Consider the following 17,993-nt stretch of genomic DNA (forward strand, 5'->3'; position numbering starts at 1 on the left):
CTCAAGGTTAGCCAAAGTTTGTTGTGATACACAGTCAAAAATGCCTTGGCACAGTCAATGAAACACAGATATTCTTCTGGTATTCTCTGCTTTCAGCCAAGATCCACCTAATATCGGTTACAATATCCCTAGTACCATGGCCTCTTAAACCTACTCAATATTAATTGGAATGGATTAAAGAGGAAGTTCTTGCCAGACTAACTTGCTACCTGTGGTTTGGATTGTCACAGTAGCTGAATCTGATGAACCTTCCACTGTAGATAAGCTTGGATAAAAATAAATAGCAAATTGGAGAAAGGAGACATAATAGCTGATAATAAAAGAATGAGTAAATGGGTCATTCATGGAGGGAAAACTAATATTAAATACTTTGAAGGAGACTCAGAGCAAGAGAGTAGCTTTCTCCAGCTAAACATCAGAGATCAGAAAGGTGAGATACACTTAAGAGTTTAAGAGGAAATAGGTTACATTTTAATTGTTGATTTGGCTGTACCTGATGGATACTCAGGTTTCTTATATGTTGTAGTTTTCAGATAGATTATAAAAGTGGATATTGGATGTGATAATGATGGTACATATTGTATTTAGAAGTAGCATCCAAGTCCACTAGTGCTGGCTTGAAATACTAAAAGGAAAATATTTACCGTGGAAAAATGCTTGTTGAAAGCAGAAGAACTAGAGAGCATGGGGCTTAGCCTGGAGAATGATTAAGTCCACCCAGCACATGAGGAAATTTGCATTTGAACAGATCTGAGTGGATTCACATTGGGCTTTTTATTAAAGATATTTACATTTGGAGACACATAGCAATGAAGAAACAGACTGAGTTTGGGCATGTTCCATCAGCACTGTTGACCTGTTATTGCTGTTGTTATGTGCCGTCGAGTCACTTGTGACTCATAGCGACCCTATGTACAACAGCCCTAAACTCTGCTCATTCCTGTGCCAATCGCATCGTCTCTGATACAGCCATCCCGATTACCCCAGTCACTGAATCAATCCACCTCATAGAGGGCCTTCCCCTCCTGCGCCGTCCCTCCACCCTCCCAAGCATGATGTCCCTCTCCAAGGACCTGTCCCTCCTTACAACATGTCCAAAGTATGTCAGACGAAGCCCCAGAATCCTTGCCTCCAAGGAGTAGCCCGGTTTAACCCTCTCCAGGATGAATCTGTTTGTTCTCTTGGCAGTCCATGGTACATTCAATACTCTTCTCCAGCACCACAGCTCAAAGACATCAATTCTCCTTCTATCCTCCCTAGTCATCGTCCAACTCTCTGATGCATAATAAGTAATTGCAAAGACCATGGCCTGTATGAGACGCACCTTAATCTCCAGAGACAAACCATTGCTCTTGAGTACTTTAGAGAGGTCCCTAACAGCAGACTTTTCCATCGCAATACGTTTTTTGATTTCCTGACCTAGCGTGTATCAATGTATATCCATAAGCACAAAAGGGTTGCTGGCTTGAGAAGCAGGGAGTCACAAAGACCTCTATCTTGTTGACTTGGCCTTTTGTGGAGGCTAACATGAGTGAAGAGACCAGTCTATCTGGAACACAGGAAGAAGTATGTGTTCCTGAGTTTGCAGCTGATACTCATTTGGACCTAACCACTGAAAGCTATAGATGAGTTGATGAGACCCATGGTGCAGATGTTAAACATTCTAACGAGAACAGAAGATTCTTTAGAGAAAGGAACATACTTATTTCTTCAGAGCACTGGTTTGATTGTTATTGTTAGATGCTGTCAAGTTGAGTATGACTCACAGTGACTCAGTGAACAACAGATCTGAGCCCTAGCCTACCTACCCTGTGCCAACTTCACAATCTCTGGCATCTTGAGTCCATTGCTGCTGTCACTGTGTCAATCAATCTGACTGAAGGTCTTCTTATCCTTTGCATCCCCTCCACTTTTCCAAGCAAGATGTCCTTTTCCAATGAATATAGCCTTTTCTAGCAACATGCCTAACTGATACAAAACAAAGCTTTACCATCCTTGCTTCCAAGGAGCACTTTAAGTGCACCTTCTTTAAGACATATCTGTCTGTTCTTTTAGCAGTCCATGGATTATCACTTCTTTTCTCCAAAACTAGAATTCAAAGGCCTTGTTTTTTCTTCTCTCATCCTTATTCATTGTCTAGCTCTCAGTAGCAAAGAAAGTAATTGAAAGCATCATTATCAAGTAAATCTTAGTCCTCAGACTGACATCATTGCTCTGTAGTAATTTGGAAAAGTACCTGACTGTAGACTTTCCAAGTGCAATGCATCTCCTGATCTTCTGACTGGTGGTACCATGTATATTGATTATAGATGCAGTGTTGTAGTGTGTTCTTGTTGTTATGTGCTGTTGAGTTGGAACCAATCCATAGCTGACTTTAAAGTAGGTTTTCAGACTCAATAAATTGTACGGGAGGAGTTTGCTCATCTTTCTTCCCTGGAGTAGCTGGTGGGTTCGGATCATGTGTCTTTGGGTTGACACTGCAGCTTCTTATCATTTAGCCACCAGAGATGGATTTAATTTCTCTTTCTAGCTGATGAATGTTTCATTGTATGTATGCACCACTTCATTGTATAATAACAATACAACAACAACAACAAAAACATGCATCACATTTTCTTTATTAATTTAGTTTTTTCCACTTTTCGTTGTTGTAAATAATGCTGCAGTGAATATTGATGTTTATATGTCTGCTTGCACAACTACTTTTAAGTCCCTTGGATAAGCATCTAGGATTCGGATGTGTTATTATTATGTATCTTTGAGTCAGAGATAACTAGGGGTTGACCATCTAGCAGATTTCTGAGGCTGTAAATTATGCAGAAGATTGCTCATATTTCTCTGCTGGAGCAATTGATAGGTTCAAACCACCTATCTTTGGGTTGACAGTGCAACTCCTTAAACACTGAGTCATTAAAGCTTCTCTAGGACTATGATTACAGGATTATGCACAGGATTATATAGTCAACATTGTGATAGATAGAGAAAAGATTGGAGTTGTCCGTGTTTTCACTTTACTTGGATCCACAATCAAAATCCTTGTTAGAAGTGGTGTAGAGACATGATACATTGCAGAAATCTACTATCAGTGATCTCTTTAAAGTGTTAAGGAATAAGGATATAATTTTAAAGACTAAGGGGCTGAGTAGAGGGAGATTTCACCTCAGTTGCATTCAACACAGGTAATTCCCACAATCCCAGAATTCATCAAAGCCATGTATTTTCATTTGCTTCCTTTGCATCTAAAAAGCAAGTAGTTTGAATCCATCATCTACTCCACAGTAGAAAGAAGATCAACCTCCACCCATGCAATTTATAAACCCTGAAAACCCACTGAAAGGCAAAAAATTAGTTGCTTACAACCCTATGGCACAAAATAACATATATCTGAAAGTTCAACAATGATTAAAGGTGGAACGGAAAAAAATCAATGTCTTTAAATTGCGGTGCTGTTGAGGAATGCTGAAATTTCATTCAATGGACTTCCAAAACAACAAACAAATATGTTTTGAAAAAAAAGTGCAATCACGGTGCTCTTCAGAGGCAAGGATGGTGATACTTGTTCTCACATACTTTTGCCTTATTTTCAAGAAAGACTTGTCCTTGGAAAAAGCCGTTGTGCTGGGAAAAGTAGAGGTCAGAGGAAGAGGAAGATATTTTAAAGAGATGGATTTACACAATGACTACAATAATGGATTTGAACATGATGGAGATAGTGAGAATGACACAGGTTTGACAAGATTCTAATCTGTTGTTATGAATAAGGTTTCTATGAGTCATAGTTGACTCAATAAAGACATATTGCTGAGTACCATTGAGTGGGAACTGACTCAAAGCTGATCCTCCAGTGGATTTTCAGAGAAAGTTAATCATACAGTAGGAGATTGCCCATCCTTCTTTTATGGAGCAGCTGGTGGATCTAAATCATGTATCTTCAGGATTCCAGTGCACGTTCTTATCACTGCTATTGTTGTGAGGTGTCTTTGGATTGAGTACAACTCATAGAGACCCTATTAAAAAAAAATCCTAACCCTGTTCTTTTCTGTGTCGTCCTCACACTTCCTAGCACATGAGCCCAGTGAAGCAGTCACCATGTCAGTCCACCTACTTGAGGATCTTCCTGTTCTTCACTGACCCTTCACCCTTGCATCATGTTTTTCTCCAAGTAATAGTCCCTTCTACCAACAATCCCAAAGTATGTGAGGTGAAGCCTCATTATTCTTGCCTCCGAAAAGCACTCTAGACGCACCCTATCCAAGACGTATCTGTTTGTTCTCTTGTCTGTCCATGGAATGTTAAAATGCTCTTCTCTAACACCACAGCTCAAAGACGTCAATTCTTCTTTTGTCATCCTTATTCACTGTCCAGCTCTCAGGTGCATAGTAAGTAATCAGAAAGACTATAGCCTGAAACAGACACACCTTAGTCCTCAACCTGACTTCATTACTCCTGAATAATTTGGTAAGGTTCCTAGCTGCAGATTTTCCCAGTGCAATGCATCTTCTTGTTTCCTGACTGCTGGTACCAAAGGTGTTAATTGTGGATCCAAGCAAGATGAAGCTGTTGACATTTTCAATCTTCTCTCCATCCATCATGACGCTGCCTATTGGTCTAGTGGTAGTCTTCTTACTAATAGTTTTGTTGTTGTTATGTGCCACAGCATAAGAAACTTGTGCAGTAGCTTGAAGCGCTTGGAATCACAGAAGCCCAGAAAGATTAAGATATAAGCTATCATATAAAGGGCTGAATAGCTGGAGATAGGTATTAAAGGGAGTAGGTGGGAGTAGAAGGTAATGCTGGTGGAGCAGGGAAATGGGTGGGTCAAGACAGACCTGTCAAGGAAGGAGACAACAGTGAAATTATTGGTTATTTCTACAATTGGGGGAATGTCTTTCATCTGCCCTTTTCCATAAAATGCTTGTCTGTTCTAAATCTGAGCATTCCGATTAAAACAGATTTAGGAAGAAGGGTTGGCTATCCACTTCCAAAATAGCAGGCCTTCAAAAACCCTATGTACAGTAGAACACTCTTAGACTAGTAGATAGGGCTACTGAGGCAGAGCTCTCAAATATGGAAACAAAAAGGAGGAACAGTTGTAAGCAGACACTAATGATTGGAACATAGAATGTGAGAACCATGAATGTAGGAAAATTGGATATTATTAAGAGAGAAACAGAACACATAAATATTGACAAACTGGGTATTGGTTAGATGAGATGGTATGGGACATTTTGAGTCAGACAATCATATGATCTACTATGCTGGAGATGAAAAGGTGAGGAAGAAGGGGGTTGCTTTCATACTTAACAAGTAATTTGTAGATTTGTCTTGAAATACAATATTTTAAGTGACAGGATAATATCCTTATGCATAAAAAGAAGCCCAGTGAATACAACTATTATTTAGGCATATGCACCAATAACCAGAGCCAAAGAAGAGGAAATATAAGATTTCTACCAACTTTAGCAGTCAGAGATCGATTAAACATACAATCAAGATGCACTAATAGTAGTGGGTGACTGGAATACAAAAGTTGGGAACAGAGAAGGAGGATCAGTAGTTGAAAAACATGGACTTGGTGATGGAAATGAAGCTGGAGATAGAATGATAGAATTATGAAAAAAATCAACAATTTATTTTTTACAAATATACTTTATAAGAAACAAAAATTCAGTCTATACACAAGGATTTCACCTGATGATATGAATAGGAATCAGATTGCATACATCTGTGGAAAGAATCACTGGGGAAGTTCAATATCAGCTGTGAAAATTAGGCCAGATACTGATTGTGGAACAGATCACCAACTACTCATATGCAAGTTCAAGCTGAAGCTAAAGAAAATTAAATCAACTCCAAGGGTACCAAAATATGACTTTGAGTCTATCCCATTGTACCAAAAGAAATTGGTGGACACAGAAGAATATCATGAAACAATGTATGAGCAAGAACCTGTGGTGATGAAGGAAGAAATTCAATCTGCTCTGAAAGAATTGGAAAAAAACAAGGCCCCAGGAATTGATGGCATACCAATTGACATATTTCAACAAACAGATGCCCTAGGTACTCATTAAATTGTGCCAAGAAATCTGGAGGACAACCAGCTGGCCATCTGACTGTAAGAGATCTATATTTGTTCCCATTTCAAAGAAAGGTGATCGAACAGAGTGTGGAAATTATAAAAAAAATATAATTATTATCATATACAAGCAAGAGTCTACTGAAGTTTATTTAAAAAATTACTGGAACAGCACATCAACAGAGAACTGCCCAAAGTATAGGGTGGATTTAGAAGAGGCTATTGTACTAGGAATATTATAGTTAAGATGGATCTTGGCTGAAAGCAGAGTGTACCAGAGTAATATCTATCTGTTTTTCATTAACTATGCAAAGATGTTTGGCTGTGTAGATCACATCAAACTGTTGCTGACTCTATGAAGAATGGGAATACCAGAACATTTGATTGTGCTTGTGCAAAACCTGTTCTTGGAACAGGAGGAAGTCGTCAGAACAGAGCAAGGAAACACTGCATGTTTCAAAATTGGGAAGGATGTGCATCAAGGATGTGTCCTATCTCCATATCTTTTCAATCTATATGCAGAACAGATTATCCGGGAGGTTGGGCTCTATAAGGAGAAATGTGACATCAGGGTTGGCTGTAGACTCATCAAAAAAATCTGCATTATGCAGATAACCCAACCTGATAACACTAGACAAAATGTAAATAAATACCTTGCATCTGCCAACTACAGGCAATCCAGCCTCTTCTATTTTACAGCACTCACTTGTGGCTAGTAATCACTTGGTTCAATGTTCAATATTTCTATGAGGGTTCTTGAGCTGATCCTGTCAACAGATTTGCTTCCTCTCTGCTTCCCACTACAGAATGGATTACAATTATCAACCATGGGTTTCCTTAGGGCCTTGCTGCCACAAACCATGTCTCCTTCTTCTTCTTCTTTTCTTTTCTTCTTTTTTTTAATATGCTTCCAAAGAGTTTATTTGTACGTAACTGGACATTTTCTTCTTTTAAATATTGTAGACCATGTCTTCCAACTGTGGCTTGAGTATCCAGGGGAATTACTCTTGTTATGATGAAGCCAAGGGTCCTTCCTCACTGACTGAACCCCCTCATGGTTTTTCAGATATTTTTTAGCAGTTGGGATTGGACATCTATTCAAAGTTTACTTTATTCCTCAAAATAGAAGAACCTCCAACCACACTGCCACAGTAAATATTTAAATTAGAATATTCAGCACTCCCACTTCAGAGAAATTCTTCAGTCATTGTTTCTGCTTTGGAACCGTGTGGAAAGCTGCACCATGAAGAAAACAGTTTTCTGAGAGCATTGTACAGGAAAAGATTCTAAAACTTGCCTGTCTGTCTCAATAATTATCTCTTTTTTTTAAAAAAAATTATTTTCATATAATTAATTATACCTTTATAGTATGTTTCATTCATATACATTGCTTTATACAATCTTTAATTTACATTGTGTTTCACACAATCATATACATTCTATTTTACGTGATTTAAAAAAAAATACTAGTTTATCTACAGAATTCAAATACATTGTTTTTCACATCAGATGATTCCCATTTCACTCACATACCTCCCATAAAATTATACCATCTCGTGATTAATCTCCCCCTCGGCATATCTTGACCCTCCCCTCAACAATACTCTATTTTACTCAGAGTTTTTATATTGCTTTTCTGACATCGTAGGTTTGACCCTAGTGGTAGAGAGGGAGAAGGAATCCCTCCTGAATTATTTGCCATGCTTTCTTCTCTCTTCTTTTTCCCCGATGAGAGTTGATGCTATTGTAAGGATTTTTCTTAGGAAATATCTTAATTTTTTTAAAATTTATGATCTGTTGCATAGGAAATTCTTAAAACTTTGGTAATATTTAAAGATAAATTTTTAGAAATTAAGGACTCATGAGGGGTAGGAATCCTTGTTCAAAGACAAGAATTTATCAGGATTGTTTTCTAACTATGAACCTAACAAACCAATCTGATTTAACACTCAAAGCTGAGCAATTCCCTTTTTTCTAGGTATTAAAAGATCTTCCCCTAAAGCAATGGAAGCTGTGATTCCCTGAGAGAGCCAAAGAGATTTAAAAATACAGTTACATTATTTTCAAAATATTGTAACCATTACATATATCTCTAATGTTATTTTCTGGGTATATTTTCCTTTTGTGATCCTCAACTTTCATAAAATTTTTATTCAACTGTGCCAGTGTGGTTTCAGTTGTGGTTTGACCAGAGTATTTGGACCATAACATTAAACCAGGACAACAATATGCTTGCCTCAGCACAGGAATGGGAACGGCATTGGGATTGAAAAAGAAAATCATTTCAGGAAGAAGAGAACCTGGGACCTCTAGCTATTCATCTTTGAAAAGAAGGAAAAAATTTCTTCCAATTCCAGCCTTGGAAGCTTGGAGGTTTATTTTATTAATGAAGATTATTTTATCTAGAAAAGTTTAGTATTTTTCCATATTTTTGTTGTTTATGTGACTGCCAATATAGGGAGTGGTTTTTTTATGCTGTGTTATTTGGACTGTCAAATGTAAAACATGTAATATTAGAAAGAATATGACATGGTATTATGGTATAGGATATGTCATATTATAGTTGATCTATGTTGTGTGTATTTTACAAAACTTTGAGTCTTATTATGTTGTTAAGGATGGAATTTTTCCTGTGGCACAAGTCTGGCATTGTATTAAAATTCCAACATTAACAAGAACTTGAGAATATTGTGGCATATTATATTTGTAGAAGTGTGTTTGTCTGACAATAAGAGCATTTTGAAGACCTTTATCAAAGCCATCTCCAAAGTGATATAGCTTTTATTTTTTTTAATGTTTACCCCTTTTTCTTCACCCACATTTTTCTTGTTTCATGAACACCACCATTAGTGAAAAAACTAAATTTATAAAATATTCCCAATCTCAAAATGGACAGAACAAAGGAATAGAAGCTTGACCAAGGAAAGTCAGATGGCCAACAAATACATGGGGGCGGGGGGATGCTCAAAATTACTAGCTTCTGTTGTTGTTAGGTGCTATCAAGTTACTCTATAAACAACATAACTGAACCCTATCCTATCATATACCATCCTCACGATATCTGAAACACTCAAGCCCATTGCTGCCGTCACTATGTCAATACACCTGGTTGAAGGTCTTCCCACTCTTGTACCGTCTTTCCACTTTTCCAAGCATGAAGTCCTTTCCCAAGGAATAACCTCTTCTAGCTACATGCTCAAAGTATGTGAGATGAAGCTTCACCATCCTTGCCTCCAAGGAGCACTCTGGTTGCATCTTCTCCAAGACATACAAGTTTGTACTTTAGCCAGTCCATGGGATATTCAGTACTCTTTTCAAACACCACAAATCAAATATATCAATTTTTCTCCTTTCACCTTTATTCATTGTTCAGTTCTCAGATGCATAGCAAAGGATTCAAAAGGTCGTGGACTGAACGAGGTGTACCTTAGCCCTCAAACTAACATGATTGCTTCTTAATAATTTGGAGAGGTCCCTGACTGCAGACTTATCTAGTGCATATGTCTCATGATCTCCTGACGGCTGATAACAAGTGTGTTGATTATGGGTGCAAGTAAGAAGAGGTTGTTAACAATTTCAAACATTTTCCAGTTGTCATGATGTTGCCTATCTGTCTGGTGGTGAGAATTCATCATCACCTTACCCCAGCAACAATAGCAAAGTTCAACAGAGCAGCAAATAACAAATGCTGCTGAGGATACAGAAAGATTGGAACTCTCATACATTACTAGTAGAAATGTAAAATGGTATTACCACTATGGAGAGCAATATGACACATTTTTAGAAAGCTGAAAATTAATATAATATAAATATACCATTTGACCCACCTCAAGGAAATCAAAGCTTCAACACAAACATATATATACACACTCATGTTTACCACAATATTATTCACATTAGCAAAGAGATGGAAGCAACCCAGGTGTCTATAAAACATTGAATGCATACAGAAAATATGGTCCCTTCACACAGTTGAATATTATGCAGCATTGCAAATAATGAACTCATAAAAAAACTACACAGCATGAATGCATTTGGAAGATATCATGCTGAGTGAAATATCTCATTCATGAAGGGACAAATACTGCATAACCCCACTATTGTAATAATAGGATTAAGATAGGGGCAAAGGGTAAGAGCAGGAGAACAATGAATAGATAATGAACATGGCACTGGAATAGGTGAAAGAAAGGACAATCTGAAAGGAATGTAGAGCCTGAAACAGGATAAGCATTATTAGGGAAATTGGGAGAAGGTGGGAAGTGTGCATGTAAGAACGAATAGAAGTCGATCTCTTTGTATGCTCTCACTCAAATAAAAGAAAGAAAAAAAAACCAAAACGTGTTATTTTGGGGAAATATGATGCCAGTCATGTTTCTCAAGAGCTCAAAAGCAACATTACTTTAAAGACTAAGATGTGGCTGGTCTAAACCATGATATTTTCAATTGTTTCTTATGCATGTGGAAGTTGGGCAATGATTAAGGAAGACTGAAGAAGACTCGATGACTTTGAACTACAAGATCAGAGAAGAGTATTTAATAGTCTATGGTCTGCCAAACACAAACAAATGTATCTTGGAGGACTTGCAACCATGATGTTTCTTAGAGGCAAAGATGGTGAAATTTGGTCTCATATACTTTGGACATGTTGTCAGGAAGTACCAGTCCTTGGACAAAGACATCTTGATGTGAGCAGTTGAAGGTTAGCAACAAAAAGGAAGACCCTCAACAGAATGTTTGCACACAGTGACTGTAACTATGGGCTTCAGCCTTGTGTAGGTAGTGAGAATGATTCAGGATAGCTCATAGTCCAGATCTATTGTTCATGGGGTTGTTATGAGTTTTAGTCAACTTGACAGCACCTAGCAATGACAACAACAACATACTTCTTCCATATATTCATGATAAAATTTCTCCTTTTCCTTTAGAAATACTTTGAGTGATGTCACCTTAACTCTGAGGAGTAAAACCAGGACGAAGGACATTAATCCTGAAAATGTGTCCCAGCTTATTACTCCTCTCACTGCCTTGGTCGGGACTAAGGAGAAAAACTTGAAGCAGAATAATGAATAAATAATTAGAACTCACATTTGCTTCCAGACACTGAAAAGCTGCTTTGAGTTTCCATATAACTACTTGCTTGCCTGTGGCTAAGCCTTTGGTATTAAAGTTGACAACCTGAATCATTAAAGTATTTTTTTTCCTAGTTCAAAGCATGTTCTTTTTTGCTTGTCTTAAATGTTTATTCTTAATTTCTTTATGATACAGGGTTTCCTTTCATTATCTAAATAGGAAATAGAATTTTATTTTAGTTTTATCCCTATGGTAAAATAATCAAGCCAATTTTGAAGTGCTACCCTTGAGATAGAGACATTTCAGGTAAGGAAGTGAGTTTTGCCAGAATTAATCAATAGTGTTTAATGATTGTTTACCTTTATTTATCCCTCCCTTACTACTGTCTTCTGTATATTCTTCTTCTCCCACCCTTCTCTTTCTCTCCAGGCTTTTTCTCTCTTCAGTCTTTCTTTCCTTGATTCTTCTGTTCTCTAAATTTCTCAAGAATTTGAGAGCTCGAAAAACAATATAAACTTTCAATTTATCAGTGACAGCATTAATTCTATGGTGAGCTTTTGGGGAATTACTGAGACTGGTTGGCCACTCTATGTAACTACTATAGTCAGGTTTTAGCTCTGTAGGTTTTACAGTAGGTTTCAGTGTTTTACATTTTTTTGGGATACTAGAAATGCTGTTATGAAATAGCAAATAATTTGTTTTAGCTATCTTGACTTTGGGGATTGTTCATTCATCTCTCAAAACAGAACACCTTTTCATCAATGTTTTATTGAGTGTATCCTTGGCTAACACTGCAGGATGTAAGCCTTAGCTTTACACTGGCTCTTCCCAAGTTTGCAGAAATCACACAAATGCTTGTTAAAATATAGTTGGACTGGCCTTATCACTATAATTTCTGATGGCAAGTGTATTCTTTTATCTATATTAGATAAAACCCATTAACTTTTATTTCTAACAAATTCCAAGGTGATTTAAATTCTGGTGGTCCTTGTAACTCACATAGAAACACAATTAAGTCCTACGGATTCCACCCAGTGTAACTGGTGATGGATTGTGCATGAGAGAAATGCCAAACTGTTGCAATTATTGTTGTTGTTAGGTGCCACGAATTCGACTAAGACTCATAGTGGCCCTGTTCACAGGTGAACCCCGCCTTGTTTGGGGCCATTATCATCATCACTTGAGCCCATTGCAGAAGTCACCATGTGAATGCACCTTGTCGGCGTGTTCCTCTCCTTCCCTGACCCTGGCGTCATGTCAGAAGTATAAAAGATAAAGCTTCACCATTTTTGCCTCCAAAAAGCAGTCTGGCTGCACTTTTGTCTAAGACATCTGTTTTCTTCTTTGGGCAGTCCATGGAATATTGAATAGTGTTCTCCAGCACCTTAACTCAAAAGCATCAATTCTTCTGTCATTCTTATTCATTGTCCAGTTCTCTGGTGCGTAGCAGTTAATTGAAAAGATCGTGGCCTGAATCAGATGCATCTTTGTCTTCATACTGACAGCATTGCTCTTCAACATTTTGGAGACATCCCTAACAGCAGACTTGCCCAGTGCAATACATCTCCTGCTTTCTTGACTGCTGTTACAAAGGATGTTGACTGTTGAAGAAAAATGAAATCATTGACAACCTCAATCTTTTTTCCATCTATCATAATATTGACTGTTGGTCCTGGGTGAGGACCTTTGTTTTTTTGCTGTTGAGATGTCATCTGTACCGAAGGCTATAGTCCTTGGTCTTTTACAGCAAGCATTTCATATCCTCCCCAATTTCAGTAAGCACGGTTGTGTCATCTGTGTAATGCAGATTGTTGCGGAGTCTTCCTCCAATCCTGGAGGAAGAGTGGAGGACATTCTTCTTCATAGAGTGCAGCTTCTTGACTTATTTGCTCTGCGTTCAAATGGAATAGAAATGGAGAAAGGATATAGTCCTGACACATATCCTTTCTGATTTTAAACCACGCAGCATTCACTTGCTCAGTTTCTATGACAGCTTCTTGGTCTAGGTTTAGCTTTTTAGTATTAGCACAATATAATTATTAAATAAAAATGTTTCGGGATTCTCATTCTTCTCAATGTTACTCATAATTTGTTATGATCTACATAGGCTTTTGCACAGTCAGTAAAGTATGGACATTCTTCCAGTATTCTTTGCTTTTAGCCAGAATCCATTTGAAATCAGCAATGATATCCTTGGTGCTGTGGCCTCTCCTAAAGCCAACTTGAAATTCTGGTAGTTCCCAGTCAATGTACCATCCTAGCCATTTTTAAATGATCTTCAACAATATTTTGCTTGCTTGAGAGATTAACAATATTATTTGACAATTTCCACATTCACGTTTATTGGGAATAGGGAGGAGTTCTGTTTTACTCTATGCTATATTTTATTCTGTGCTATTATTTTGGTATGAGTCAGAATCATGAGGACAGTGGACATATAACATTCTAAGAGCAATGCTGTATATTTTATTACTAAAGGAAAGAAGAGAGAATGGTTAATAGTCACTGTTTCAAATGAAGGGTGGCAGGCATAGACAACCCCTGGGCAACATCTATAGGACAAATGGCTAATAGAATACGACAGTCTGGGAGAAATGGTTTTATCTGCTTGAGTTAACTGAACTTCTAAAGAGCTCATGAATTTATTTGGTTTAGAATTTTAAGGTGAATATTTGATCATCCGGGATGCATTGATTACAGAGACAATCAAAGACAAGTAAGTGCTTTTTTGGTTATTAATGTAGTTCCTTTAACACTTGTGATGCCCTGAAGAGAGTGAACCCAGGTGCTCGCAAGGATTTTTAAACTCCATCTAACTCTGGGCATGTCTCCAAGAGGGATCAGTCCTTGGAGAAGGACATCATACCTGGAAAGGTGGAGCATTAGTAAAGGACAGGAAGACCCTGGATGAAATGGATTGACATAGTGACAGTAGTAATGGCTGCAAGTGTGTCAGAGATTGTAAGATTGGCTCAGGGTAGAGTAGGGTTCTGAGCTATTCTTCCTGGGTCCACAATAAGTCCTAGATGACTTGATGGCCCACAACAACAACAACAATATATTTTTCTTAATGTATGCTTTTACCCAGTCATTTATTTTTGTGAATTTATCTTACTCTATTATTAGCTTTTTAATTTAAAATCTTCATTGATGAAAGGACAAAAAGACTGTGTTATTGATATTAGACAGGGATAGTTTACTTCAATCAACATGAAATATTTTGAAGCTCAAAAAAGAACTCTATTATGTACTTACGAAGATCTCAAATTCTCAACTTACATCTTTAATTAAATAGTAAGGAAATGTATTTGCTCTCATTCATGCAAATCTGAATACTACTGGTGGTAATTCATACTAATTTGATAAGAATTTGAAATGAAGGCAATTTTAAAAATACTGTATAAACTATGATAAAAAGTGCAATGGTGATTTTGACAGTACCATTTCTGCCTAATGTTAAGATTGGTGCCAAAAAGAGATTATTTTTGACACTTGATATATTACAAGAATGATAAATTGCCTCTACTTGACATTATCATTTCTAATGATGCCTATTTCCCTTAATTTTTACCCTGGAGGGTAAGATAAAAGGTTAGCCTTTTTTAGAAGATTGAAACACATTTTCAAATCTTATTTCTCTAAGCAGATTGAAGGCTTGAGAATTTTCAAGAAAAATCAGTAATATTTTTAGATTTAAAAAAAAAATCCATGTTCCTAATATTATTTATGAAAGTATTATTGTTTCCACTTTACAGAGGAATGGAAGGAGGTAATATTTGCAACAGCAATAGCAAGTATATGGGGGATTGTGTAGGAAAAAAAGTAAAGCAGCTTGTCCTGTCTCCCAATCCTGTGTACTTTTGACTAGATTATGCTATCTTTATTAGGATAGACAAATCATTATTATGATTTAGATTTAAAATGTGATCATTTGGCAAAACATGCAATTTATCATTGTGTGTTTATAGTATTTTTGTTGTTGTTATTGTTGAATACTGTCGAGTTGGAACCAATTCATAACTGACTCTTCAGTGAGTTTTCAGAGGAAGAAATTGTATTGGAGGATATTGCTCTTCTTTCTCCCAAGGAGAAGTTGGTGGATTTGAACTACATGTCTTTGGATTGGCAAAACAACCCCTTACCACTAAGCTGCCAGAGCACAGGCATTCAAAAAGAATGTGGAATCTCATATATTTTAAATTTTTGCTCTATGTAATTTTTTTAACTTATTCAAGCTTATAATGTCAAAAGTTAAAGTAATAAAATTGCCATGGCATCTGTTGCCTTTTACAGAGTTCTGGTGGCCTAGTGACAAGAAGCTGCACTGCAATTCCAAAGGCATGCAGTTCAAATCCAATGTTGCTCCACAGGAGAAAGATGGGCAATCTCCTCCCCTGTGCTTAATTGCTTCTGAAGACCTTCTGGAGGGTCAGTTATGGGTCAGTTCTGACTCAATGCTACAAAAAATAACATGTTGCCTGTTGTGTTTTCAGATTTGACCATTGGGCACAAATTAAACTACTCGAGAGATACAAGTGTTTTAGGGCAGCAAACAGAGGGATATTTATCAAATTTTGACATCTATATTAATTCAGTGAGCTTCTACATGACAAAGAGTGGAGTGTACCTTTTACAAAAATTAAACAAAAATTCTGTTACAATCAAAATTAAAACTGTGAAGAATGAAAAAAAAATTAGCACAGCTCTTTCAACTGTCTGAAGTGCAGGGTGGACTTAAAAGAGGCCATGACACTAAAGATATTATAGCTAATGTCAGATGTATCTTGGCTGAAAGCAGGGAGTACCAGAGGGATGTCTATCTCTATTTCATTGACTATGCAAAGGCATTTGACTGTGTGGATCACAACAAACTGTGGCTGACTCTGAGGAGAATGGGAATCTCAGAACACTTGATTGTGCTTGTGTGAAACCTTTACTTAGACCAGGAGGCAGTCATCATAACAGAGCAAGGAGACACTTCATGGTTCAAAATTGGGAAGAGTGTGTGTAAAGGATGTGTCCTATATCCATATCTTTTCCATCTATATGTGGGTCAGATTATCCAGAGGCTGGGGTCTAAGAAGAGAAGTGTGGCTTCAGGTTTAGAGGTAGACTCATCAACAATCTGTGTTATGCAGATGACACAACCCTGCTTGCTGAAACCAAGGAGGACCTGAAGTGCTTGTTGCAGAGTGTCAAGGGCTGAAGCCTTAATATAGATTAAAGCTCAACATCAAGAAAACAAAGATTCTCACCACTGGTCAAATTGGTAGAATCATGATAGATGGGGAAGAAAGAGATTGAGATTGTTGACAGCTTCAGTTTGCTTGGCTCTACAAGTAACACTCTTGGTACCAGCAACCAGGAAATTAAAAGACGAATTGCATTGGGAAAGTCTACTGTCAGAGACCTCTCCAAAGTACTGAAGAGCAATGATGTCAATCTGTAGACTAAGATGCACCTGTTACAGGTCATGGTTTTTGCAATTACTTGCTATGCATCAGAGAGCTGGACAATGATTAGGGATAATAGAAGGAGAGTTGATGCCTTTAAGCTGTGGTGCAGGAGAAAAGTGTTGTATATACCATGCACTGATAGGAGAACAAACAAGTTAATCCTGGAGACAGGGAAGCCAGGCTGCTCCTTGGAGGCAGGGATTCTGAAGTTTTGTCTGACATACTTTGGACATGTTGCAAGGCAGGATCAGTCCTTGGAAGGAAATGTCATGCTTGGGAGGTTGGGGGAACAGTGCAGGAGAGGAAGACTCTCGATGAAATGGATTGATTCAGTGACTGGGGTAACGGGAATAGGTGTGTCAGAAACAATAAGATTGGCAAGGGGCAGAGCAGGGATTAGGGCTGTTGTATTTAGGGTTGCTATGAGTTGCAGGTGACTCGATGGCACATAACAACAACAAGAATATCAGTGAGAATATTGCTGTCATTAGGTACCACTGAGTTACTCTCCCACTCATAGCTACCCTATATACAGCATAGAGCGATTTTGCCTGATGTGATGTCATTTTGCCTGTATATCTCTGCTGTGCTTATTACAATCACTGTGTCAATCCATCACATTAAGGGTCTTCCTCTCTTTAATTGGCTCTCCATTTTTCAACTATGATGCCTTTTTCAGATTACTGACCCCCTCCTAACAACATGTCCAAATTAGATCAGAACAAGTCTCACCAGCCTTGCCTCTAAGGATCAACCTGGCTATAATTCTTGCCAGACAGATTTATTTGTCCTTATAACAGTCTGTGGTATAAGCAATACTCTTTACCAATGTAATTCAAAGGTATTGTTTCTTCTTTAGTGAGCAGAGTATTGCCTCATTGTTCAAGAATATCTGATATGATAGCTTTTGCCTGTGGTCGAGTTCTACATCCCTAGCCACTATTTCTCTTTCTTTCTTTCTTTCTTTTTTTTTTTTTCCTGCGCAAGTTAGGTTTTTTAATCAAGAAAGGGTGTAACGCAATTAAACAGTCCACCTAGAAGCATATGTGGTGGATGATGGAGGGGCCAGACTTGTTGTACTCCTGCTTGTTGATCCACATCTGCTGGAAGGTGGACAGGGGGGCCGGGATGGAGCCGCCGATCCACACAGAGTATTTGCGCTCAGGGGAAGCAATGATCTTGATCTTCATTGTGCTGGGGGGCCAGCACTGTGATCTCCTTCTGCATCCTGTCGGCGATGCCTGGGTACATGGTGGTTGAGCCAGACAGCACTGTGTTGGCGTAGAGGTCCTTGCGGATGTCAACATCACACTTCATGATGGAGTTGAAGGTAGTTTCATGGATGCCACAAGACTCCATGCCAAGGAAGGAGGGCTGAAAGAGTGCCT

The 17,993-nt window shown here is 37.9% G+C and overlaps 1 pseudogene; it reads right to left on the reverse strand.

The window, feature by feature from the left end:
* Positions 1–17,639: 17,639 nt before the first annotated feature.
* The window catches only part of LOC102849333, a 1,112-nt pseudogene continuing 758 nt past the window's right edge, over positions 17,640–17,993 (reverse strand).

Source organism: Elephantulus edwardii, unplaced genomic scaffold, assembly GCF_000299155.1.
Source record: "Elephantulus edwardii isolate Elephantulus edwardi_28Jun2011 unplaced genomic scaffold, EleEdw1.0 scaffold00053, whole genome shotgun sequence".
Lineage (NCBI taxonomy): Eukaryota > Metazoa > Chordata > Mammalia > Macroscelidea > Macroscelididae > Elephantulus > Elephantulus edwardii.